The following is a 25592-nucleotide window of genomic DNA, read 5'->3' as shown; positions in this document are numbered from 1 at the left end:
GTTAGCCACGGGGCAGTGTGGATTCAAGAGGAAGGGAATTCTCCTGGCCTTGGACGTGCGCAGTTCATTTGGAGACCATCTTTGAGGACCAACTGCCACACGTCTACTCTGAAACTTAAACCAGGAAGGACAAATGAAACCCAGATACCTCGAGGATCTCCGAAAATGACACTGGGCAAAAATCAATACTTAATGAAAGGATATATGTTTAAAGAAAATACTTTCAGTAGGGCTTTGGGCCTCAGCTGTTTATCATATTCTACACCATATACCACACAAGTCATCAGGGAAAACCTCCAACACTTTGGAGCAAACATTTGTGAGTCTTTACGAAAGCCAGCACGCTTAAGAGTATTAGAGCATTCAATCAATTGGAGATAATCCATAGGAAACTTTTGCTTATTTGCTCATAGGAAACTTCGTCCCCCCCCCCCCCCGCCCCCAATAAGGCACTTACAGCCTTTGGTACAGAGTATAAGAACGTTCAGCTCTATTATTTACAGCAAAAAATTCAGAGACAACTTTGATATCCAGTGTAACCATATGGGGGACCATTATACAAGCATTAAACACTGCTTGACGAATTTTAATGGCAAAAGTGAAAAATTCATATGCAAAACGATGCAAAAAAGATTCTAATTATGTTTTAAAATGTGCATGCAGAAAAAAAAGACTAGAAAGGTAGTCATCAAGATTCCAGCAGTGACTAGAGCCACCTAGCAGAGTCATGGAAGTGTTTTAAAGTTTTCTTCTTGTGTTTTTCATGTTCTGCAAGTTTCATACAGGGAGCACCTACTATTTTTATAATCAGGAAAAAAAGTAAGAGTAAAATGAAACTCCACCGGGAAGGTAGGGCTGCAACACGGCTCTGCGTTTCCCCACGTCCTTTTATCCCAGCTCTTCCAGAGATCCGGATAATTATCCCTGAAAATAGTATCAGTATGATCCCCTCGAGGCCTTATCAGCTACTACGTTAGAGCCGTATGGTTGTGCGTGTTACTTAGGGGGTTGGACAATAAGATGACGCCTGTAAAGCTTCAGGATTTACAAGCACTTTCTTATATCCTACCTGAGCCTTGCAGAAGTCTGATGACCGAAACAAACCCAATCTCTTCATCACCGTTTGGCCCATGAGAAAACAGAGATTCAGCAAGATAAGGTCGCACACCAGCCCAGGGTCACACAGACAGTCAGGATTCAAAGCCAGGTCTTCAGGCTTTACACCTGTGGCCCTCATTGCCAGATCGGGGTTCCTTTTCTATGTGGCATGTACACTCCCACCCTGTGATAAAATTCCAGCCTCTTGAGACCACGTATGTTAAGGCGAATCTCTTTTCCTCATTTCCGTTTCCAAGGATCTTCGAGGCAGCTCTAATGTCTCCCCTGAGTCGGGCACAGCTTGGGTTCTGTCTGCTCTCGCTCAAGTGGCATCGCTTGGGGGCCACCCACCGTTTTAGAATCTTAGAATTTCAGAACTGGAAAAGATCTTTAAAGGTCATTCGGCCCAAGCAGCTCCTGCCAGCCTTTTACAGACACCATCTCATCTGAAAGCTATGTCCTTCCACAGTATTCCCAAGGGGGTGCCTGAGGCCGGGACAGGGTGATAAAGGTGCCCTTTCCCCTATTGAGCCACCAGACATCTGCCAGGTTACCTTAATTCAAAGGGGAATGTCAAGGCTACAAAGTGCAAAGCAGAGTGACTCAGCCCTCTAACAGGGACATGGTGGAAATATCTGAGGGCTCCAAAAGGAAAGAAAACCAAAGGCCAAACTCACATACAGAGAAAGCCAACTTAGAATAAATCGCACAGGCCAAGAAAAAACCCATGGGAAAAAGAAAAGAAAAAAAAAAATCTCTCTCCCAAGAGAGCTCTATTGTGTGTGCTCTGGGTCAAAAGAGCCTCACTGTGCAAAGGGGCTCCCCCACCTGCTGGGACTCTCCAGAATGACTTCTTTTTCTTCTGTCTGGGTTCAGCAAACTTCCTGCTTCCTCTATCCCAGGCCAGTGAGCCCCTACTGCACCGGTCAGCGAGGGCGATGCGGCTTGGCGGCCGTGGTGGCTGCTCGCTGGGCACTGGCACGAAGTGACTCAGTAAATACCACAGCTTTGATAATTCCTTGCTTCACTAGTCTCTTGGGATTCTTTCCATCTGCGTTGAGAGAAGGAAGTTGCACTTCCCTCTGCCCACAAATTCAGATGCTTTTATTCTGTTGAGGACTTATATAGATGGGTGCCTATTTCTAACACCAAGTAATATATTTTAAACAGGTGGTGAGCAAAATTTCTAAAAAAGAAAGTCCTTCCCCACCCTCCCCCCACCCTCCAGGAAAGCTTTGTTAATATAGACTTTTAGAAAGCAAAACTTCCTTCGGGTTTAAATGGAAACACTTTAGGGGCTCCTGGGTGGCTCAGTCGGTTATGCATCCGACTTTGGCTCAGGTCATGATCTCGCGGTTTGTGAGTTTGAGCCCCGTGTTGGGCTGTCTGCCGACAGCTCAGAGCCTGGAGCCTGCTTTTAGATTTTGTGTCTCCCTCTCTCTCTCTGCTCCTCCCCTGCTTGCACTCTGTTTCTCTCTCTCTCAAAAATAAATAAACATTTTTTTAAAAGATTTGAAATGGAAACACTTTATGTTAGAGTCCCTTTTGACCAGAATGGCTTATACATATGAACAACTATTAAGCATAAAAAAATCCCACAATTGTTTTCTCCTCCAAACAAAATTCTTTTGTGTTCATAAATGTGTTCACCGTGTCCATTAGGGAGCTTGCAAAGAGATCCACTGAGGCCATATCTCTTTGTTTCTGGGATTCCATGTAATCATTTCATGTATCAAAAGTAATTCTCATTAGATATATGTATCAAAGAACTGTAAACCTCGGTCCTCAGAGGTTACTTCACTCCACCCAGCTGATGTCAGAATCTTTCTCAGGCTGTCTTGAATCAACTGTATGTCAGGTTGGTGCATGCTAAGAATTTGGATGACATTCACATTTAATTGTCCCAACAACTTGCATGAGAGATGTGTAATCTCCAACTTCAAACGATGAACCCAAGTTAAGAGAGGTCAAGAAATCTATCCAAGGTCACAGAGCTACTTGATAGGAGAGCAGGACAGAAAGGCTCCTGAGTTCTTCTCCATCAGGGGGTCATTCACCACTGCTCCAAGCCTGCACTGGCCACAAACTCATCTCCCTAGGCAACCCAATTCCACTTTGAGGCTGTTTCTGTCATTTTATTTATTATTATTATTTTTTTTAACTTTTATTCATTTCTGAGAGAGAGAGGCAGAGTATGGGGGGGGGGGGTTGGGGTGCAGAGAAAGAGGGAGTCACAGAATCCGAAGCGGGCTCCAGGCTCCAAGCTGTCAGCACAGAGCCTAACGCGGGGTTCGAGCTCACCAATGCTGAGATCATGGCCTGAGCCGAAGTTGGACGCTTAACCGACTGAGCCACCCAGGCACCCCTGTTTCTGTCATTTTAGAGAGTTCTTCCTTGTACTGACCTGAAGCCTGCCTCCTCATACCTCCTTGTGGCTGAAGCCACACCTGGGGCCAGAGGCAGAGCTATCACTGGGGATGTCATGCAAAGGGCATTCTAGGAGATGTAAACGGGTGCTCCACTTACTGGGAAGTATTGTTTCCAAACTCTGAGTCAGAAGAAGTTGAGTGGGCACACAAGGAAGTGTTATCCCAGGGCAGTGTCATGGCAAGCCCACAGCTTCTGCACTGCCAAGGACAAGGAACTCTGGGTCTTGAGAAATATTGGGGGATGGTGAATACAGGAGGGGAAGCAGACAGTAGACCGTGACTCCCATGCCACAGGCTCCTTCATAGGAAGACTGTCAGCTCAGGAGGGAGACACACACTCTGATTAGATACAAGCTCAATTTCCCACTGTGTATCTGTCTGTGAGCCATCCTCGGGTTCTTGGATGGCAGTGGCCTGGAAATACAGGCCCACAGAGGTCGTGATTCTAGAAGGGCTGTGAGAAGACCTCCCCAAGTTCCCCAGCCATGTATGCACTCTGCCTGCGCAGCCCTTTGTATGCATCTCTTTACGTTGTCTCAGCGCGAGGTGTTTGCTTTAGTCTCCCGTCTAGACCGCGACCTTGCAGTGCAGGGGTTAACAAACCACGGCTCAAAGGCAAAATCTGTCCCTCCGTCTGCTTTTGTAAATAAAGTTTCACTGAAACACAGTCACGTCCATTCACTTGGGTATTGTCTGTAGCTGCTTTCTCAACAATCGCAGAGTGGAGCAGTTGTAACAGAGGCTCTATGGGCCACAATGCCTAAAATATTCACTATTTGTCCCTTAACAGAAAATTTTGCCGAATATTCCAGAGACCTAGGGCAGGGTCTTGTTCATCTCCGTATCCCCCAAAGTTCTGGCCATCATTTCTTTATATGTAAAATAGCAACTATACCTTTGTCACAGAGATATAGTGAAATACAAAGGAGATATCATATTTAGGGCTAATACATGTGGCATAGGACAGATACTCGATAAATATTTAGTGAACAAGTGAAAGAAGTAGAAGGTCAATCCACCCCAAGTGAAATAATGGGTGTGAAAGCACTTCCCACACCATGAAATGCCCTGTAAGAGCATGGTGGGTTACCATCACTGATGTCAAACACAGGAATGTTCTGAAGCAAAGCCTGCCCTCCCCCTCAGGCTTCCCGAATCCTGATTTTATGAGTAAAAGCTCACCGTCTTCATTTAGCTTGATTCATATTTTTATGTAGCTCCTCTCCAACCCCCTCTTTTGACATCTCCCTCTTAAGTACTAATCCTTATGTTAGATCTGGAGTTTCTTAAATAAGAGCTACCAAATATTGACAGCTGTGTGGTGTTTGTACCGGACCGGACTAGCTAAGCTCAAACAACATTTCCCAGATCTCCCTTCCTTGCATGGCCCTCCTTCTAGTTGGCCATACAACTAGCATAAGAGAAATTGGCATGAGACTCGGAAGGCAGAGTGAGGGAACAATCATTCCACTTGAAGGTCTCTGTAGGACCTCCAGTGACATTACAGGGCACTCCCTTGTTGTGGAAAAGGACCCCATTCTGCAGCCTTGCGAGCTCCTGCTGAGTCTTGCGTCAGGCATGTGGGCAACTCCATGCTGGGTGGCATGTAGGCCACCCACATTGTCAGGGTTAGATGTGGGGAGAGACAGTCGTGGGTCCCACGTTGTCCTTGCTCTGTCCTGCTTCAGATCCGGCTTGTCTTCCTGACTGGCTGCCTTGTGGCAACTTCAGAACCACCAAGAGACACAGAGACAAGAGTCTCCCCCCAAATTCTTCACCAGTTGCCCCTTGTCACCCCTGATTAGTAACTTCTCTCTTCCAGACCCTTCCTTCCACAGCTTCTCTCACAATTATGTAAAGTCTAGTCCCTATAAGAAATCCTGCGTTTTGTGTGTTTAATTTTTTTAAATGTTTCTTTATTTTTGAAAGAGACAGAGATGGAGAGAAAGAGAGAGAGAGAGAGAGAGAGAGAGAGAGAATGAGCAGGTGAGGGGCAGAGAGAGAGACACACACAGAATTTGAAGCAGGCTCCAGGCTCCGAGCTGTCAGCACAGAGCCCGACGCGGGGCTCGAACTCATGGCCCATGAGATCATGACCTGAACTGAAGTCAGACACTTAACCGACTGAGCCACCCAGGTGCTCCAGAAATCCTTTATTTTGGATCATTGAGAGTAGCTTTGCCTCCCTGATCAAAGTATGAGGAAGGGAGTCTAAAGCCTGGGTTCTCTGAATTGGTCCTGGCATTGTTTTCTAGAATGCTTACTAGCATCTCCGCTCTGATTATATTTAAAGGCGTTAATGATCCTGATGCCAATGATAAAGGGGACACTGGTAGTGCACGGTAGGCAGTGGCAAAATAGCTACTTAAATTCTCACCTACAATACTCATAAGTGCCTATAGAAAGCAAGGCCTTGGGTGACCAAGTAGTTGCTGCCATAGAACATTTTAGTGAAAATAAGGAGGAAAAAGGGATCGGTAGGTAGCTTCTAAGTGTGCCGGATAACATGGAGAAAGAAAATTATGATCTTGGGGTGCCTGAGTGGCTCAGTCATTTAAGCGTCCGACTTAGGCTCAGGTCATGATCTCACGGTTCGTGAGTTTGAGCCCCGCGTCAGGCTCTGGGCTGATGGCTCAGAGCCTGGAGCCCACTTCGGATTCTGTGTCTCCTTCTGTCTGCCCCTCCGCTGCTTGTACTCTGTCTCTCGCATTGTCTCAAAAATAAATAAACATTAAAAGAAAGAAAGAAAGAAAGAAAGAAAGAAAGAAAGAAAGAAAGAAAGAAAATTATGATCTTAGGACTTTAAGTTCCCAGCTCTAGGTCTGGCTAAAGAAAGCCCATAGCTCCTACAGCTACAGGGCCAAGATTTCTCAAAATCAAATTTCAAAGTCTAATCTTGGGCTTCATAATGTGAATGGCATTAAGACCTCCTAGGATCTCTTTTGTTAAGGTTAGCATACTGACTGGGAAGAAGTAGGACCCTAAAGATTGGGATATAGAAAGATTCCGATGAAGCTGAAGGCTTGAGGTCAGAATTTTGCTGAGCCTTCTGTGCCAAGAGAGGCAGTACTTCCTCCCAAAACGAAGGGCAGTGTCTCTCCTCTTCTGAAGAAACCTTCATTGGACCTGAACCAGGATCAAGGACCTAAGACGCCTTGTGGAAAACTACAGGTTCTCCTCGGGACCTGTCGCCACCCCTCTTAGTGCTTCTAGACTTATCCCTAGGGTTTCAACAGGTCCCAGGATTATGGATTAAAGTGTGAGTCGTGTGAGTATGTCACATACCACAAAGAATTGCCACTTTATATTCATAGAAACGTGAGGAACAAGTTTAGAAATGGATCTTGTTGATGTTGAATCTGGGTGGAAGGAATATGATGCTGGATCCAGTGAAATATATCAATATAGGGACACTGAGCGGAGATTCTAAATTCAACGTGTTACTGTGAGTAGCTTAGAGTGACTCTAATGGTTTGCTTGGTTTATTGAAATAAAACCTACCCCCAATGAAGGCTTATATCTAGTGCAATTGAAATACTAGAATTTTCTTGTTATAATATAAGAGAAAGGTAGCCAAAGGCTTATGGAAATCAGAACACTGGAGTAGATGTATTATGTGAGACCTGCTTACCCACCTTCTAATCATGTCCCTAGGAGGGTCCAGAGGACATGCCCTTCACAAAGGCTTTGTGATATGGCATGCACACTACAGAGGGGTGCCCCAGGACCTTTGAAAAACCTGTGGTAGCTAACAACTGTTGACCAGGAATCACATTGGTATTGCTTCCATTGGAGTAAGCTCCAAAAATTCATAGAAATGATGGGACACCCAGGTGGCTGAGACCAAGTGTAAGACACTTAATCACCGGAGACAAGACGGTTACCATAATAGACGGCAAAGCTAAAGCATTGATCAGAATGGTTTGGCTTGCAACCTGCAGAAAGCTCTTTGGCTTTGGCTATTTTTTTAAGTGTTTATTTATTTACTTTGAGAGAGAGAGAGAGAGAGGGAGGGAGAGAACGAGCAAGGGAGGGGCAGAGAGGGAGAAAGAGAAAGAAAGAATCCCAAGCAGGCTCCACACTGTCAACGCAGAGCCCGAAGTGGGGCTTGAACTCACGGACCATGAGATCATGACCTGAGCAGAAATCCAGAGCCAGAAGCTTACCCAACTGAGCCACCCGGGCACCCTGGCATTGGCTATCTGATCACAGTGTCCTGAAAATGGAAACTGATGAGTGGCCCATTCAAGTCTTATTCGATTTGTATAAATCGAAAGTTCTAGGTCTGGTGAATAGACATGACTTGATCACAGTAGAGAGTCATGGTCCCCTCAGTTGATTCCCAGACCTGAGCCAGTTCTCAGTCCCACTGCCATTTAAGAACTACGACTCAGCCCCACATTTATACATACGTTTTCTAGCTTTCTCCAAAAGTACCTGAGGGCATTTACCAGCGTGGCTTTGTACTGGGAAAAGGAAAGTTCCCACACTTTTCAGGAATTACTGGGCATTGTCTGTGAGCTGACACTCATTTTGAGAGACTGAAAGTGCCCCTGTGGTCCACAGTTAGAAGAGGGGCCTATGAGAGTCAAGTGATCCTTGGGGTTTTGGCTTGGGTCCATCCCACAGTGGGCTCAGTGTGGGGTTATACCCTGTGGTAGTTCCCCCAGTTCCAGAGTTGATCATTAGGGATAGACATACTCAGCAACTAGCGAGCTCTCCACACTGTTTTCCTTATTTATGGAATAAGGGTCATTATGGTAGGAAACGTCCCATGCAAGCCAGTAGAATCATCTCTGCCTAGAACAGTTTAAATTAAAGAAACACCACATTCCCGGAGACATGGCAGAAATTAGTGCCACTGTCACCATGGACTTGAAACATGGAGAGATGGTGAATCCTGCCGCATCTCCACTGAACTTGCTTATTTTGGCCTGATAAGTGGATCTCGGAGAATAGAGCTGGATTGTCGTAAACTTAATTGTTGGTAGCCCCACCTGAAACTCCTTTTCCAGATGTGGTTTTATTGCTGAAGAAAATCAACACAATCTCTGGCACTTATGGATCTGGCAAATGTTTTTTCTGGTTTGTTTTGTTTTGTTTTTTCCTCTCTCTCTTTCTCTACCTCTTAATAAATACCACCACCTCTTAATAAATACCACCAGGAGCAGTTTGCTTTGAGCCAGCAGGCCTAGAAATATACCTTTGCTGTCCTGCCCAACTGCCGTTAGGAGAAGTCACAGCATCTGGTCTCTCTTACCACTGAGGAAATGGCAGAATGCCCAGGGAACCTCTGGGTGTGGGATGCAACTGTTCATCATTTGGGCATGTTCCTTCAACTCCTTTGCTGAGGAACCCAAAAGGCTGCCACTTTTGAGTGGGGGCCAGAAAATGAGGAGACTTCGCGACAGACCCTGAGCAAGCTGCTCTGCCACCTGAATGCAACGTATGACTCAGCGGGTCCATTTGTGCTAGAAGTGTCTACGGTAGATAAGGAAGCTCCATGGAACCTTGAGCGGGTCCCTGTAGATCAGTCATAAAACGGAACGTTAGGATTCGAAAGCAAAACTAGGCTATGCTCTGCAGATAATTATTCTCCCTTTTTTAAAAAAAATGTTTATGTATTTATTTTTGAGAGAGAACACGAGTGGGGGAGGGGCAGAGAGAGAGAGAGAGACACAGAATCCGAAGCAGGTTCCAGGCTCTGAGCTGTCAGCACAGGGTCCAAAGCAGGGCTCGAACCACAAACTGTGAGGTCTTGGCCTGAGACGAGGTCAGACACGCAACTGACTGAGCCACCCAAGTGCCCCCAATTATTCTCCCTTTAAGAAAGCTTCTACCGGGGCGCCTGGGTGGCGCAGTCGGTTGAGCGTCCGGCTTCAGCCAGGTCACGATCTCGCGGACCGTGAGTTCGAGCCCCGCGTCAGGCTCTGGGCTGATGGCTCGGAGCCTGGAGCCTGTTTCCGATTCTGTGTCTCCCTCTCTCTCTGCCCCTCCCCCGTTCATGCTCTGTCTCTCTCTGTCCCCAAAATAAATAAAAACGTTGAAAAAAGAAAAATAAATTTAAAAAAAAAATAAAAAAAGAAAGCTTCTACCTTGCTCTTGGTCCTCACAGGGACAGAATGCCTTCCATGGGCCACCGAGTTACCATGAGACCTGAGCTGAAATTACGAACTGAGTTTCGCCCTGGTGAATTCATCAAAATGCAGAGCCTCACAAAGACTGCTTTACCGGTGTCCCTTTGTGGTCCCTGATGGGTGACTTTTCTCTGATCCTCAAACTATCCCCTTTCGGATTGTCACTTCTCCGGTTTCCACAATTGTGATAGTCAAAGCCTGTTATAGATCCTTTATTCTGTATCACTCACAGTGGTTCTGTTTTCCTAATCAAACCCAAACTGGTATCACTGACTATTATATACATGATCGTGTTTACTTTTACAACAGCTCTGCCTGACAGATTTAATTTCCTGAGTTTTACCAGCGAAGAGGCTGGGGGATGAACCATTTGCCAAGGTTCTCATTCCGTGAGCACTAGAATGAGATTCCACTCATGCCTCTGGCTAATTCCAGAACCGTACCACATTGCCACCTTTGGTGCCTGGGAGGAGCATAAGGTCTTAGCCAAGCTGCAGCCGGGTCTACCAGCTTGGGCCTGACTGGGCTAAGTTGTTTTCCTAGGCTCTTTTGTCAATCCAGCCAACAAAACGTTGGGATCTTCCCATTCAAGGGATCCTTCCTCTTTGTTCCCTGTTTGGGTTAATATCGAATATTGAAATATGTTTAAATTATGAAATATTTCCAATATATGGAAATGTCCAGAAAATAATGGAGCAGACGTTCTTGTACTCAACACCCAAAACTGCCATATTTGCTTCAGCTCAATTTTATTTCTTCTCCTAAAAAATATGGTTGTGTCAGCATTGTTTGCAAACACCCACCAATACAGGAATGGATAAATAATTGGGATGTTCAAATGCAAGTGAACACATACTATCAATGTATATGGAAATTAAAATTAATAAGCTACATCAATATTTTGAGGCGAAAAGACAAATTGCAGGTGGAAAAGAACAACATAATCGTATACACGTACATTTTTAAAACCAATGGACCCCCCCCAAATCCGCAGTTCCAGTATCTGAAACTCTTTTCCGGAGCTGTTCTCTCAGGGGCTTCTAACCAGCCTCAGTGCACCCTTGATTCTTTCCACCCTCACCTCTATTTCCATCTCAAAGACTTTCCTGCAATACCACTTTATCCTTGACCTCTCCACCTCTTGGCATGAGCAGGCCACCCCAATCAGCCTGCTCCTGCAACTCCATTTGGAGATTTATAATAATCTTTTGCATGTGAAAGAAAGCACAGTTGTGGGTCTTTCCCTGAAAAAGTAACTCACTGTACTTATTTACAAATATTATAGTTCTTTTGGGGCGCCTGGGTGGCTCAGTCAGTTAAGTGTCCGACTTCGGCTCAGGTCATGATCTCATGGTTCATGAGTTCGAGCCCCACATCGGGCTCTGTGCTGACAGCTCAGAGCCTGGATCCGCTCCAGATTCTGTGTCTCCTTCTCTCTCTGCCCCTCCCCTGCTCACACTCTGTCTCTCAAAAATAAATAAACATTGAAAAAAAATTTTTTTTAATTAAAAAAAACACAAATATTATAGCTCTGTAGACCTGAAATTGATCAGGTAACACACTGACCTCTGGTTATTTGTCTGGGATGCCCTTCAAACCCCTTCAGTCAGCAAACACAAATAAGACTGGCTATCCCAGGTTTGGCGGTAGTATGGAACAGGGTGGGCATTCTTGGGCCCTGCCGATGGAAGCGTAGACTGGTGGAGCTACTCTGGAAGACGGTTTACTGCAGATGAAGCTACGGCTACTTTTGAGGACCCAGCAATTCCACTTTCAGGAAAATCCCAAAAGAAATGTGCACACACGGGTAAGAATGTTCCCCGCAGTACCACTCGGACTAGTTCCCCAAAAGAACAACCCAAATGCTCATCAAAAGTCAAATGTGTAAGTAAATCGTGGTAGATCTTTATGGTGTGGTGGTGAAAATATGCAAACTGCAGGCTTATAACCAGCACGGGGGGTTTTGTTCCCAATGTTGAGAAAAGGAAGCCAGACACGGGAGAGTACATGCATTTGATTCCATTGTATGGGGGTTAAAGACAAATAAAATCTTGGTGTTCAGGGACTAGTGGTGCAAACTTAAGAGGGAGGAGGAGAGAAAAACAGGGAGGTGGTTGCCATAAAAGTCAAGACAAAAGTTATTTTTGGTGGAAAAGGCGTAACAGGAAGGGGCTCTGGGGTGCTGACAATGTTCTGTCTTGCCCTGAGTGGTGATTATGCAAACATTCATTTTACAATGGTTTCTTTTGCTGGTGGGCTTCAAGGACTTTTTCTGTATGTATCTATGTTGTTTAATGGTTTTTAGACCCCTGCCTATCATAACACTCTTCTAATTTTACAGTCAGAATGCAAAAAGAGGATCTGCAGGATTTTTTTTTTTTTTTTTTTCTGTGAAACTTCAAATTCTCAAACGCCATCCTGGCCGTGGTTCCCCCGTAAAACTTCCATTTGCTACCCAAGAAACAACACTTACCTAGGGCTCCTCGTTTTCAAAACAGGCATTTTTTTTCAAAGAAAAAAATCCCTTGACGGAATTGTCACATGTGTTACCATATGTGGAAGAGGAGAAGTGGGCAGGGAACCCCACCCTCACGAGCAAAGTGATGTACCAGGCACACCTTTTCACAGTGCAGCCTGGTTAAATTCCAAGTCACAGACCGTTGGGGACCCCAGGGGATAAATGACACCAGAAAGTGGTAGGCCTGTCAGTGATAACCAACAGACTTAATGAGCAATGTGTGCACTCCCTTGTACAGAAGAGGAAACCAAGGCCCCGAAAAGTTGGTCAATTTCCTACCGAGGAAATTGAAAACCCAGACATTGGACAGAGGCCCTCTGACTCGAGAGCCCGTGCGAGTAACCACCAACCACGGTCCATCCCCCAACCGCTGTCTGAATTGGGGATCTGCACGTATCTGTGCAGAACCTTGAAATTCTCCCTCTTCTCTCCCCATGGCTAAACATTCCTTGTCCTTGGCTTCTCATTTCCTCATTGGCCGACCTCGTTCCTCACCCGGTTTGTTGCAAAAACCCTCTTACCTGTTCCCTCTGCGTCCCAATGCGGCCAGGCTGTCCACTGTCTGCCTTGCCAAATCCAGCCCCTCCCATGACTTAGAGCGCCCTGCACGGCCTGGCCCCTGCTTTTCCTTGAGGCCTCATCTCCTACTCATTTCTTCTCATACCTATCTGCCAGTGACCCCAGGTGTACTCACTGTACTCACCACAGGGCTTGTCTCTGACAGTCTGTCCCTCCCCTCCACCATCGCCCCAGCCCCATTCAACCTTCCAGACACAGTACAAGCACCAGCTCCTCTGGGAAGCATTCCCTGATGATGTCCAGCCAGAACCTGTCTTCCCCGATTCTCTGAATCTCTCTTGTCATCTTTCTCAGCGTCTGCCCTGCCTGATATTTGCTCAGCTGTCACCCTGACTAGGCTGTAAATTCTTGAGAACTGGGACTGTGCCTTACTTACCTTCTGATCCCCGAAGTCGGGCATAGAGCCTAGCGTATACCAGCTCTTCGATTAGTATAAACGGATCTGTTTTGCCCACCTAAGTCCGTATCCAGTGGTGAGGACTTCCATGGCCCTATGGCATTCTCTCGTCCTGACATTGTGGCCTAGTTCCTCCCCGAGCAAAATGGCTACAGCAGAAGGTGAATGGAGTCTTTCCCCAGCCAGAAGGAGACAACTGATACTGGAACAGCACAGAGGACTATTCATCTGGGGTGCAAGCCTGGCTGGGTGCCCACCTGAAATAGACTCTCCCTGTCCCCGTCTGGGACTCCAAAGACTCCGCCAAGGTGAATCAGGACAAGGAGAAGTGGAAAATTCCACATTCGCAGTTCACTGAGAAACTGGAACCAGAAATCAATGTTTCAGACCCAGCCTGTCTTGTTTTCCCAGACAGGACTCCCCGATCTCGAGTCTGCCCTGAAAGGGGCTGTAGCAGGAACAGCAGAAGGCTGCCATGAAGACTTTCATGTGGCTTTCACGGCTACGAAAACACCATCTCCCTCTGGATGCCTTCAGAACACAGATTCATTGAGAATCTGGCTTTTCTTCCAGGCGGGGCATGCGGACTATTTTTCGAGGGAAAGCACATGCATAATTTTTGGAGAAATATACATGTTTAATTTCCTTTAAGCCCTTGAAGCTTTCTTCCTTAAATAAATCATCCTACATGATCCTGTGACCTGAGACCTGGAAGTGGTTTTGTCCTGGCCTCAAGCCACGGCCTCCAGAGAGAGGGACTCTGTCCTATTTGGACGCCCACATGAATACACACGATGCTGCCTTGTTCTTACCCAAATGGGCTGACCAGATGGAGTTGCTAGAGTCTGTTATCCGTAGGACTTTTCAAGAGCTGAGCAGGACCGTCAACCTGCCTGCCTGCCTTGTCAATGAAAAGGCACAGGAAACAACTATGTTGCGAGACATAGCGAGATCTGCAAGCCAGGCAAAGAGATGCCGTGTAAGCCTTTGAGAAGCCCAGCAGCCGAATTGGCAGGCACAGAAGAAACTGTCTTCGACAAACCTCTCAATTTACAGAGCACATCACAGACGTCCACAGAGGAAAGTCCTGTCACCAATGTTTCCCAAGGACTGCTTGTGGAAGATCACCCGAGGAACTGCTCCCAAGGGCACTTCTGGCCCATCCCAGACTCAGAATCTTGGGGATTGTCCCAGGAGCCAGGGGCTTCAACCAGCTTCCCATGTGATTACGATGTGCCCTGGAGTTCAGGAAGCTGTGCTAAGCGCTCTAGCCTTTCTGCCTAGACACGGCCAGGATCTCACAGGCCTCAGCTGATCTTTTCATCTGGCTCTGTTTGCCTGTCCCTCTATCTACCATCAGTCCATCCTGGGCTTTCTTGCCTCCTGACCACCTCTCTCCTCCGCTCCCCTCCTCCATCCCCCTATCTAGGGCATCCCAAGCTGCCAACATCCACCCCCCCCACCATTTCTAACCCCAGCTGAACAGGGGCCCCAGAGAAGATCTAAAGCTGTCTCCTCCGGCCCTGCCCCCCATCCAGACATGATCCTTCCTCTGGCTCCCCCTGTGCACTTAGTGATGACGTTATTCATAGAAGTGATAGCACCTGCTGTTTCCGGAAGCCGGAAGCACTGGGTGGTCTCCAGAGGGGTTTGTAAGATGATAAGGGCTTTTGAACTGGGGGACTCGTTCAAGGCTTATTATAAATGGAGTCCGCGGATTATTTAAAAAGAAATAACCATTTTGCCAAATGTGTCTGCTCACTTCTGGTGTGTATGGTTTAGAACTTTGTTAAATTCATGCAGTGAAGCTTTTGTTGTTATAGTCTGTTCCGTCCACCCACCCACTTGCAGCCATCAGATATTAATTTAAGTAAAGGTCGTTTTGAAATTCCTTCTTGAATGGGTGATACTTACTTAGAGGCAGGCCTGTCTAGCCCTAAAGGAGGCACAGAAGAGGGATGGAAATACATGGCTGTCGTAACCTGGGCCACGTTCCTGCTTCACCTCTTACAGCTGTTGGGCCTGGAAAACTTTGCCCAGGGCTTCAGTTTTCTCATCTGCAAAGGGACCATCGCATCTACCTCACAGACTAGGCGCTATAAAGCCAAAAACACCATGCCTGAGGCTGACACATAGTGAACGTCCCTCTCTTGTTCCTTCACAAACTGCTACTTTAGACCGTTCACTGCAAAATTTTCTAGGCCGGATTCCCTGTGTTCTAAACTCTTCCTGGTAGCCAGAGGGCCCTTCTGGAAAGAACTGTAAGTTGTTCAAGAGAGAAGAATAGTTTCTGAGTCATTACCATTGAAATGACCATATCTCAAATAGGTACTTAGGATATAGCCAGTCATGGTCACCTTAAGAAGGATAAGCACCGAACTATCCGATTTAGACTAGACAACATCCAAGGTTCTTCCCATTCTCATGAGGCTGTGATAACAAATTTGACTTGGCATTCAAGGCCCCTCGTGATCACAACCAAACCTGTCTTGTAGACTCATCTAACATTATTTCTCTCAACCCCAAAATTCTTCCAAGCCATGGTATTTACCATGTCCCATAAATGTCCTACCCCTTCCTGCCACCAGACTTCTGATTCTTCTACTTTCCATTTCTCTTTCTTCTTTCCCATGTTAAATCCCACCCATCATTGAAGGCCCTCTTCCATCAAGTCTCTTCTGCCTCCCCAGCTGCGGTTCACCCCTCCAGCCTTCCATGTGCTCTTCTCTTAGGGTGCTAATATTAAGCTGCCTTGTGTTCCGGACATGTGGGAACACATTTTTACAGACTGGGGATCCTTGGAGAGAAGACAGTGCATCTCAGTTTTTCCTGGAAGGCCCCCGGCACCTGCTGCATGGAAGTTGTTCATGGACTGTTTATTGGATTGAGCCAAAGAACTTCAAGGATTAATTCACGTATGCTAAACTTTGGTTTGAGTATTTTCCTTACTTAGGTCATGTTGGCAGCAAGGATCAGGTACCCTATCAAACAATTTCGAGTGAAAAGAGAGGTTATTGAAAGGATACAAGAAACTGCTACTGGCCTCCAAGGACAGGAAGGGGGTAGTAGCACTGGCTGGGTCACAAGGGAACAGTAAAGTCTCCTCTCTCTGTCCTTCAAGGGCTACAGGATCTCTCGTCTCCAACTCTTTCTGCGTGTCAACTCTATTTCCTTCTTGGCAGACTGGACCTCTCTGTAAGACTTATTTTTCTCTCTTGCAAAATTTAGGCTGGCATGTGACTTCTGCTTTGTCATGAACAGTACTAACCACTGTCCTGATACCTCAGGGTCTTTCAGTTCAAGCTTACTTTTAACTTGAGTCTCCAGGTGTCTTAGCTCAAATTCTTTCAAGAAAGAAGCTAATTGGCTTGGCCTAGTCTGTAACCCAATGTCATGCATCCATCCCTGAGCCAATGACCTGATAAGGATCACTGGTACATGATACCCCATATGACTTCCCAGGTCCCCCCCCCCCTTTCAGCAAGAAAGGAGTCAGGGGAGAAGGTTTCATTGTTTGCCAATGGCAGGCCATTGGTTGGACTGTCATCCCTAGGTGAATCTAGTACAATAATGTCTATAAAAAGCAGTGAAGGATATAGAGACTACATTATATATCTTCAGGGTAGACCTACAGGTCAAAGTGTTGGCTGTTCCCTGATGGTTTCACAGGAGACCCTCAGATGTTACCAAATATGGATCTCTGGAGGCGTGGGAGATGAGGACTACATTCAGGTTGGCTCGATCTCCCCTAGAATCTTCTACTTGCATTTCTTTTCCAAGAGACTGATGAATGGAGTGGGCAGACCTGCCTAGATGGATATTTCTGGTCTGCCTTCCCAATAGTCAGCCAGCAGAAGTGATGCTGGTGTTGCCAAGATGAAGAACCAGGGAAAAGGAAGAGAGTGGAGGCGCAGGGTAAGGAGCCAGAGTCATACTCACTAAGTCATGGAGAGGACTTTTGAAGATGGAACTGAATGTCCGTTAAAGCAGATTCAGGCTGGTGCCTCAGAATGATGCTTGGGCACTGTTTTTTAGTGTTCCTTTCAGATCACTCCCTTCAGCATAAGCCAATGTCATGGTATCTCCCATCTAAAAAGAATCCACCGTTGACCCCTTTCATCCCTCTCCATCTTCTACCTCAGTATCTTATTCGACTGACTGTAGTTCCCAAATTCACACCACCTCTGCCCACGTTGCCCACAGAATATGAGGGTCGCTTCTCTGCCACAGAAGCCTGGGGAGACCCAGAGGATGGTGCTTCATATGAACTTCTAAATCACAAACCACTGCACCTGCTGTTACTGTCTTTATTGGCTTAAGCATTGAAAGACTAACTTAGAGCCAAGGGCAGAGGGGAAACATTGTCCTCTTTTCTTCCATCTTTAGGGGACCTTACCCACCCTTCAAGACCTCATGTGAACATCTCCTCTACTAGGAAGCTTCCCTGACTTCACAACCAAAACAAACTTCTCACTCCTCTGGACTCCACTATCCCCTTGTTTCCAGCAGGAAGGTAGCGCTTTTCATGTTCCTCTTGGGTGTCCCTGGGTACGAGTGCTCCTTGAGCACAAACCTAGGTGCTCCTCATAGGAAGAACCACACAGTGCCTGCATCTTTGTGGGTACTTGACACCCACCAGCCTCTGAGGATCAGTCAAAGGAAGACCTAGGTTCTTTCTCCTACTTACTCCTTGCGGGTTATTATGCAAGACTCAATCTCCCTAAAGTTCAAAATGCTCATCTCCAAAACAAGGGCAGAAATGATCTTCACCCTGCTTACTCAAATCCAATGAGACGAGTGGTGGTGAAAGTTTTGCAAGTCCTAAAGAGCTGTAGAAGTATGTGCAGACGGTTGTCAGTGCCTACCGCACTGTTCTCAGGGAGAGCCTGTGGACCTGGCCTAAGATGTAACAGCATTACATCCATGCGTGTTTCTGCTTCTACGGTCTAATTACAAACTGTGAGTTGGCCTTAACCCTGCATACTGATGCCAGATGCACCTGCCAGATGCCTGTGTGGATCCCTCCTCCATCCAGGGTCCTAACCTCACGATGGCACCTGTAGATTCACATGAGATGCCTAAAAGTTGCAACAGGAAGGACAGAATTAGAGCCATTTTCTTAGGCTTCCTGCAAGGTTTATTTTGGTGCCCACCCACAGGGCACTGGGGTGTGAAGCAGTTTCCTTTCCCAAGCCATTCATTCATTCATTCACTCACTGTTTGGTACCCTCCCTCGTGTAAACAAGCAAGAATCGCAGAATAAAGAGCGATATGAGCACTGACAGGCCTTTGCAAAGGCTCTCAGGGGAGCAGATCTCCCTGCAGAGGAGAAGCACCTATGTCAGACTCCGGGGGCGGGGTGGGGGGGGGGGGAGAGAAGCTCCCTATGGAAGGTGACACCTGAGCTGACCCTTGAAGAAAGGATGAACCAGATGCCCTTGAGGACACTGGGGAGAGCCTTCTCTGCCGCAGGAACAGCTCGTGCAAAGCCTGCAGGTGAGCCCCTGAAAGAACAAGTTGTTCAGAGCAGCTGGAGTATATAGGCTGAAAGCGGTGTGCGGGCAGAGATAAAGCCAGAGCAGGATACGGTGGAGCCAAGCCCTGGCTTAGGAGCTATGCAGAAAGATGCTTGAAATGCCACCGTTAAAACTTGCTGGCGGCTTAGTTACCCGGAATGGGTCTAATCCACTGCTCTTCCTCTTTCACCATTCATCAAGTGTCCCTAGCCGTCTGCCTCTGGCCACAGACCAGCAGGAGCCTTGGCTGGGCCGCGTGCAAGAAGCCCAAGCCCGGAGCCAGGCCTGGGAAGATGCCTCCAGCGTAGGCAGGCTCGGCTGCTGCTGCCAGGGCATCCGAGCGGGGCCCAAAGACTGGCCGGGAGACCAGCAACCCACGTTGCTTCCCAAGCCTTCGAGCCCTTCCCTTCCGTGGTTAATTTTCACTTTTCATAAAGATGTGTTCGTTTAGGGCACCAGGAGGAATGCCTGATGGGGAACACATGCTTCCCCAACGGCGGCCGCTTTGATTCGTGCCCAGGCAAGGCTGCACACATCTTGCCGGCCCGAGCTTGCGTCGCGTGCCGGGAGCCCCCTTGCCACATGAAAGGCGCAGCGCTAGTCCCCTTCCCTGAGGGGCAACTCTGGAGAGTGGCCGAGGCACCCCCTCCCCCGCACAGCAGGCGCACACTCGGCTTCCAGCAAGGGGCCTGGGGCCACACAAAGGAAATGGCAAGACCGTGAGTCACCCAGGGACTCTGCGGCCGCCTGGGCTGCAGGCCCACAACAGGACCTTTGTGCTGAGCTCCAGGAGGATGAGCAGGACAGGCTGCAAGGAGGCACACGTTTCAAGGCGCTGAGTAATGCTTGGGACAGGGGAGGACCCTCGGCTGGAAGCAGACCGACTTCCGGGGCCCCACCTCTCTCCAAAGGCATGGGTGGGGAGACATCTGTCACACCCCCGTGAGGGTGCATCCTGGTTTGTGGAAGTCTGTCTTCTTCACAGTGGTGTGAGGGGTTTGAGGCCCAGAGCATATCTGTTTAGCTCCCCAGACCTACCATAGCCCCTAACACAGCCTTGGGTTTTTGCGATGGATGGATGGATGGATGGATGGACAAATGAATGGAATCACTCATCCACACAAATACGTGTGAGGAGCTGTCCCAATGCCCTCATTTCACAAATGGGGAAATGGAAGCCCAGAGTTGGGAATGGACAGAAGCCACGTCCCACAGTGGATAAGTGAGCCCTAGAACGTGGGCACCATGCTGCCGGGCCTGCTTTCCTCCACTGGGTAGGGAACACCTGGTGGGGCATGACTGATGTATGGGCAGAGGTCAGGGGGAGAACCCAAAGACAGCCACAGAGGACAGGGTCGGGTGGTAGAACTACCTGCAGGGTGAGAGAGAGAAACCAGAGAAATAGGAGGCAGGGTTCCAGGCCTTAAGGCGACCACAATGTCTTGGCCTAGGAAGTTCCTAGGGCTTATACAATATGGGGAAAGAATCGGCATTTGTCTAGCACCTAGTGTATATCAGGCATGGTTATTTAATCTTTACACAGCCCTGAGGAAGGCATCATTACGGATGAAGAAGGTGACCGGGGCCTCGTCTCTCTGCGACAGTCGTTGCCAGCTCCATGAGGATCTCAGGAGTGGCGGTCACCTGGTGGGCCCCTGTGTGACAGGACCGAGTTCTCAACCCGGCAGACCTAGCTATTCCGTAATGTCCGTGGCCTCGGAAGGGGTCGGCGTTTCAGGACTAACTCGCATCAAACTCACACTCCGAGTCCGACATGTTACAAAGCGACTAGGGTGCCGACGGTCTGAGCTTTTTCTCCCTGCGAGAAGGTGAGCACCAGGAGGCAAGCAGGTTGCCTGGGGACACGGAAGCAGACCACAGGCTTAGAGCCCAAGCCGGGGAGCTCTGATCACCGAAGGCCCTTGTGTCCACAGTGGGGTGGCCAGCCACGAGCTGCACATCTGAACTCCCGAGGCTACGTGTGCCCTGGCCAACGTGTACAGATGTGGCCTCCCTCTGTGGCCTTTTCTTCCTTAACCACCATGCCAGCCACACTGGCCACACTCCTTACATACAACAATCTTCTTTCAGCAGATTTCACAATCCAGCGAAACAACAGATTGGTGGAAAAGTTCAGACCAGCACAAACAGCCGCACTCTGGAGACCACACCCTGGATGCCCTGCTGAGATTCAGAGCGTCCACAAGTCTTTGGCCTCCTCTCCACAGACGGTGGCATAGGGCAGATGCTGTCCTCACGTGGCAAGAATCATTCCCTTCCCCTGGCCTTTTCCAAATCCTTAACAAAAGCTAATTTTAATTGAAGGACGAGGGCACCAGACTCCCACCCTCTCCAAACTTCCTTAACTACCCAGTTTAAAGAGGAGGAGTTTAGAAGACGTTCAGTAACTTGCCCAAAGTGACAGAGCTAAGAATTGATGGCATAAAGATTCAGACCCACTGTGTTAGGTACTCTTCCCCTTAAGACTATTAACCAGAAGGCTTGCTAGGCACCAGGCACACGTGCTCAGAACTTCACACGTTTCTTCACATAATCGCCACGGCAACACCAGGAGACTGCCCTTGTCTTCGTTTTGCAGGTGAGGGTTGAAGGGCAGAGCGGTGAAGAAACGTGCCAGAGCCACAGGGTCACACAGCTATTAGATTCAAGAGCCAGGTTTCAAACCAGTCTGTCTACCTCTCCACCCAAGCCCTTGGCCACCCCACTCCACGGCAGAGCAAAGCCCAATTTCTGCAATAAGTCAGCCCCACGGTACCCCCCGGGTGCCGCCCTGGGGAGAAGCAGTCTGCCCTCTGAGTGACGAGGAAAGGGAGCAGCAGACCGGTCCTGGGCTTACCAAAGTCCAGGGTCACACCCTCCACATTGTCAGTCTAGGGATTAGGTTTGTATCAGTTTCCCAGAGAGAAACAGGTTCAGGCGGCCTGACTTCGGATGACTCAACCCCCAGGGGTCTGAGCCAAACCCAACTAATTTGATTCACCTGTAAGATACCCGGGCCAGGAGGTTGTGGTCCAAAACCCTGGCTGTGCAGTGAGACGCAGCTGAGTCCGAAACTCTGTCCACCATGTCTGAGCCCTGAGACTTTGGACATGTTACTCACCCCCTTTGAATCCTAGTTTCGGCCTCAGAAAATGGGGGAAATAATGCCAACCTTGCCCAAGGACCGCAGCTTAAGCAGATGTGTGTGAAATTCTCAGCATGGTGATTGACAGTAGGAGCTCAATAAGCGGTAATGCTTCTGATTTTCATTATTATTGTTTGAACACTGGGCTTGGCCTCCTGATAACCCCCACCCCCACTCAGTGGGAAGGTCACATTGTGGGAAACAGATCTGAGCCCAGAAGGTTGTTAGGTGAGCCCAAGTAAGAGGGTAGGGCCTGAGCTCTCAGCCCAATAGAGGGACGAGGTGCTCCCACCCTTTCCTCCCAGCGATAGGGCATTTCTGTTTGTACGGCCACCCAGTGCTGGTTTGTACTCGGAGCCCCCTCTACTCCCAGAGTTGCTCCTCATAACAGAGTCTCCTGTCTGGGTACTTCCTACCCACTGAAAAACAGCCCGATGCCACCTCATCTTCACAGCCCCTGGTGGGTCAACTCTTGTGCCCCCTCCAAGGCCCTGGCCAAATACACTTCCCAGCCTCCCCCCACTCCACCCTGCCAGGCAGAGGGAGAGCAGTCACATGCTGATCATGCCACACGCGCAGTCCAGGCCCTGGGACCTAACAGTAGAGGGCACAGAGGCGGCTCTTCCCTCTCTGGAGCTTGCGGTCTAGTGGGACAATAATCAAAGCGAAGAAATAAACCAAATCATTCCAGCTTCTGGTAATTACTAAGAGGGAAATAGCCAGTGCGATTGATAGACACTAACTCTGTGGGCGATGGGGTGGTCAGGAAAGGGCTTTCTGGAGAGCTGTCATTTACCCTGAAGCTGGAAGGATGAGATGAAGCGAGCTTTGCCAAAAGCTAGGAACAGAGGGTTCCCGGCATAAGGAACAGTTCTTCCCTCCCAAGGAAGGAAAAAATTTGGTGTGTTTCTCAACGATCAGAAAATCAGGCTGGAGCAGATGGAAGGGGTGGGAGGAGGCGTGGCAATCAGATACGGGCAGAGTCCTGACTCCTGTGTGCCTCCAGCCGGATGTGCGAGAGCGGCAGTAAGGCTTGCTATTTATTGAGCAGCTAGTATGTGCCAGGCAGTGTGTAGGCACTTTCCATACACTCTCTCACTGAATCTTCATTCTCCCTGCCACCCCTCCCAGGACACGACATCCCTACTCGTGCTCTCACCCACGTCTTGCCGTACCATCAGTATTTCTCTGCGGCTGTTTCCCTGCCCACTCTCCCAGCCTCCCCCCTCCCACCCCCCTGCGGCCCACCACTAGACTGCAAGCTTTTCTGTAAGCCACCTCGGGACCCCAGCACACAGCACTGGAACAGGGCGCTCCCGTGTCTGTGGGGTTTTCAGCATAACTTGGGCAGTTGCGGTTTAAGGGGTCAGGAGCAGACATTGACGCATTTCAGATGAAGGCCTGTGATGATTTAAGAACACCTTAGCTGCCTCAGTAGCACGCTCAACTCAGAGGTATTATTCAGGTCAGCTAGTTCCAGAATGCTTTACATAAGGGGCGGGTCTCACCTGCCTGCCCCCTGAGGGAGTGGGATGGTCTAGATAGGTCACGTGGACCATTCAGAGGGCGGCAACGAGTCTGTACCATTCAACTCATCATCACTGAGCACCTGCTATGGCTAGTCCCTGTCGCAGATGCTCTGTTGGACATAAAAATGAGTGCAAGGTCCTGTGCCTCCAGTCACTACACTGCAGGGCTGACTGTGCGCAACACCTTCACGGAAGGACAAGCAGCACGGTGATGGGGAGGTGACCGACACAGCTGGGGCCGGATCACAGAGCGCCTCGAATGCCAGGACTTCTGCATGTAAGTAATGGAAGAGGAGGGAACCCAAAATGCAGCTTTCATTTTTAGTCTTTTTTGAAAGCAGGAAGTTGTAAACAGTTGTCTTGGAAGGGCCATTCTGGGAGAAAGTGAAGAAAACACCCAACAAAAGGGCTTGGAACAATGAGCAAGAATTGTGTCAAGAGAGAGGCACGTGTGTGGGGCACGGAGAAGTTCACTTCAGCCCTGGTGTGAGCAAGCCCAGGGGCTGCAAGAGAGGGAGGCATCCGAGCGAGGTGCTGAGGTACAGGTGGCAGGGGCGAGGGAGGGGCGTGGGGGGACGGGGGCCAGACTGTTGCTGCGGAGATGTCTGTCCGTTTCCCCAGACTCCAGAAACACCAGACAACTGAGATGTCACGAGGAATGGAAAAATACTGGCCTTGAGTTAGGATCGGGCTCCAATCCCATCTTTGGCACAGATTAGCTGTGCAACTTGGAGCAAGTACTTCGTTCTCTGAGCCTCTTTTATCAACTAAACAATGGGGATGCCAACCCACAAATCTTGGATTGCAAGAGAGAAAAAAGATGAGTGAAGACACTTTTTCTGGAATCTGAGAAGCCAGGGCCCTTCTCCAGGTGGTCCGTCCGTTGGTCAGTTTACCGAACAGACACTTCTACCTGGAAAATCAGTCACGTGCTTTTCTGTCTGACTTGGAGGCAATTTTGGAATAGAACAGCCAACTGTATGACTGCCACCCTCACACTGAGCGGGGAGGACAGACAAGCATAAGGACCCAGAGGATAGAGACTACACCTCAGGAAGACAGAGAGAGAGAAACTCCCTAGGGATAATTATTTCCTCTCCATCCACAGGTGTACAGAAGTCCACAGAAGATACCAGAAGTCCACAGAAACCATGAGCCTGGGCTCCCACAACACGAGCTGCTGGTTTATTTTGGAAAGTGACACCAAGAAACAGGACTGAGAAGCTGGGGAGAATAACCAGGGAAGGGAGGAGCCAATGCCAGGGTCAGGTACTGGCTTGGTGGGTCTAGTGGAAAACCTGCAGTGGAAACCAGGGACCCCTAATGAGCTCCAAAGGAAGGGTACGTACTTCGCCACTGGCTCTCACTGATCACAAGATGCCCCCTGGGTGGTTAACTCCCTCCAGCTTCCAGTGTTCCACAAATGTCAGAAGAGCAAAACAGCTTTTCTCAGGCACTCCACCTGGGGGTGGCAAGAGGAGCCCTGGGCAGGAAGTGAGAGAAACAAGGTGCTGGAAGCAGTTGTAGCTGGAGGCCAAGGTCTGGCTGGAATGAAAGGTGGGCTGAGGGGCGCTTGGGTGGCTCAATCGGTTGAGCTTCTGACTCTTGATTTGGGCTCAGATCATGATCTCACGGTTCATGAGTTCAAGCCTGCATCTCTCTCTCTCCCTCTCTCTCTCTCCCCTCTCCCTAAATAAATAAATAAATAAATAAGTAACTTAAAAAAAAAAAAAAAAAAAGATGCTCTGAAAGGTGTTCCATTCATCAAGTTAGAGAAGTCAACTCTTAGCAAACAATGACGGACCCGCCCAGTCAAACCTGGACTCCCAACTCAGAGATGGAGAACTGGTCTAGTTTTATGTTTAATATTTTTAGAAGATTCTGGAAAGATAATTTAGAAGAAAAGGAAGGAAGGAACTAACGAATGAAGGAACAAATGAACAAAGGAAGGAAAATCGCCAGAATTTCAGGCAGATGCAAATTTGTCATCTTCCTTTGTAAAGAAACAAAAGAGGGGCGCCTGGGTGGCTCACTTGGTTGAGCTTCCGACTTCGGCTCAGGTCATGATCTTGCGGCTTGTGAGTTCAAGCCCCGCGTCGGGCTCTGTGCTGACAGCTCAGAGCCTGTGGCCTGCCTCAGATTCTGTGTCTCCCTATCACTCTGCCCTAACCCACTCACATTCTGTCTCTCTCTCAAAAATAAATAAACATTAAAAAATTTTTTTAAACAAAATAAACATAGAGT

General features: G+C 48.4%; 1 long non-coding RNA gene across 1 annotated transcript; it reads left to right on the top strand.

Moving 5' to 3' along the window:
- Nucleotides 1-18543: 18543 nt before the first annotated feature.
- On the top strand, nt 18544-25012 carry LOC121036437 (uncharacterized). The gene is made up of 3 exons (XR_005793357.1): nt 18544-18654; nt 20218-23625; nt 24457-25012. It is a non-coding gene; the product is annotated as an uncharacterized LOC121036437 (long non-coding RNA).
- The last annotated feature ends 580 nt before the right edge of the window (nt 25013-25592 follow it).

Source organism: Herpailurus yagouaroundi, unplaced genomic scaffold (assembly GCF_014898765.1).
Source record: "Herpailurus yagouaroundi ecotype Mexico unplaced genomic scaffold, PumYag 162, whole genome shotgun sequence".
NCBI lineage: Eukaryota > Metazoa > Chordata > Mammalia > Carnivora > Felidae > Herpailurus > Herpailurus yagouaroundi.
The sequence above is the reverse complement of the archived record's forward strand: the minus strand, read 5'-3'. Positions and strand labels throughout refer to the sequence as shown.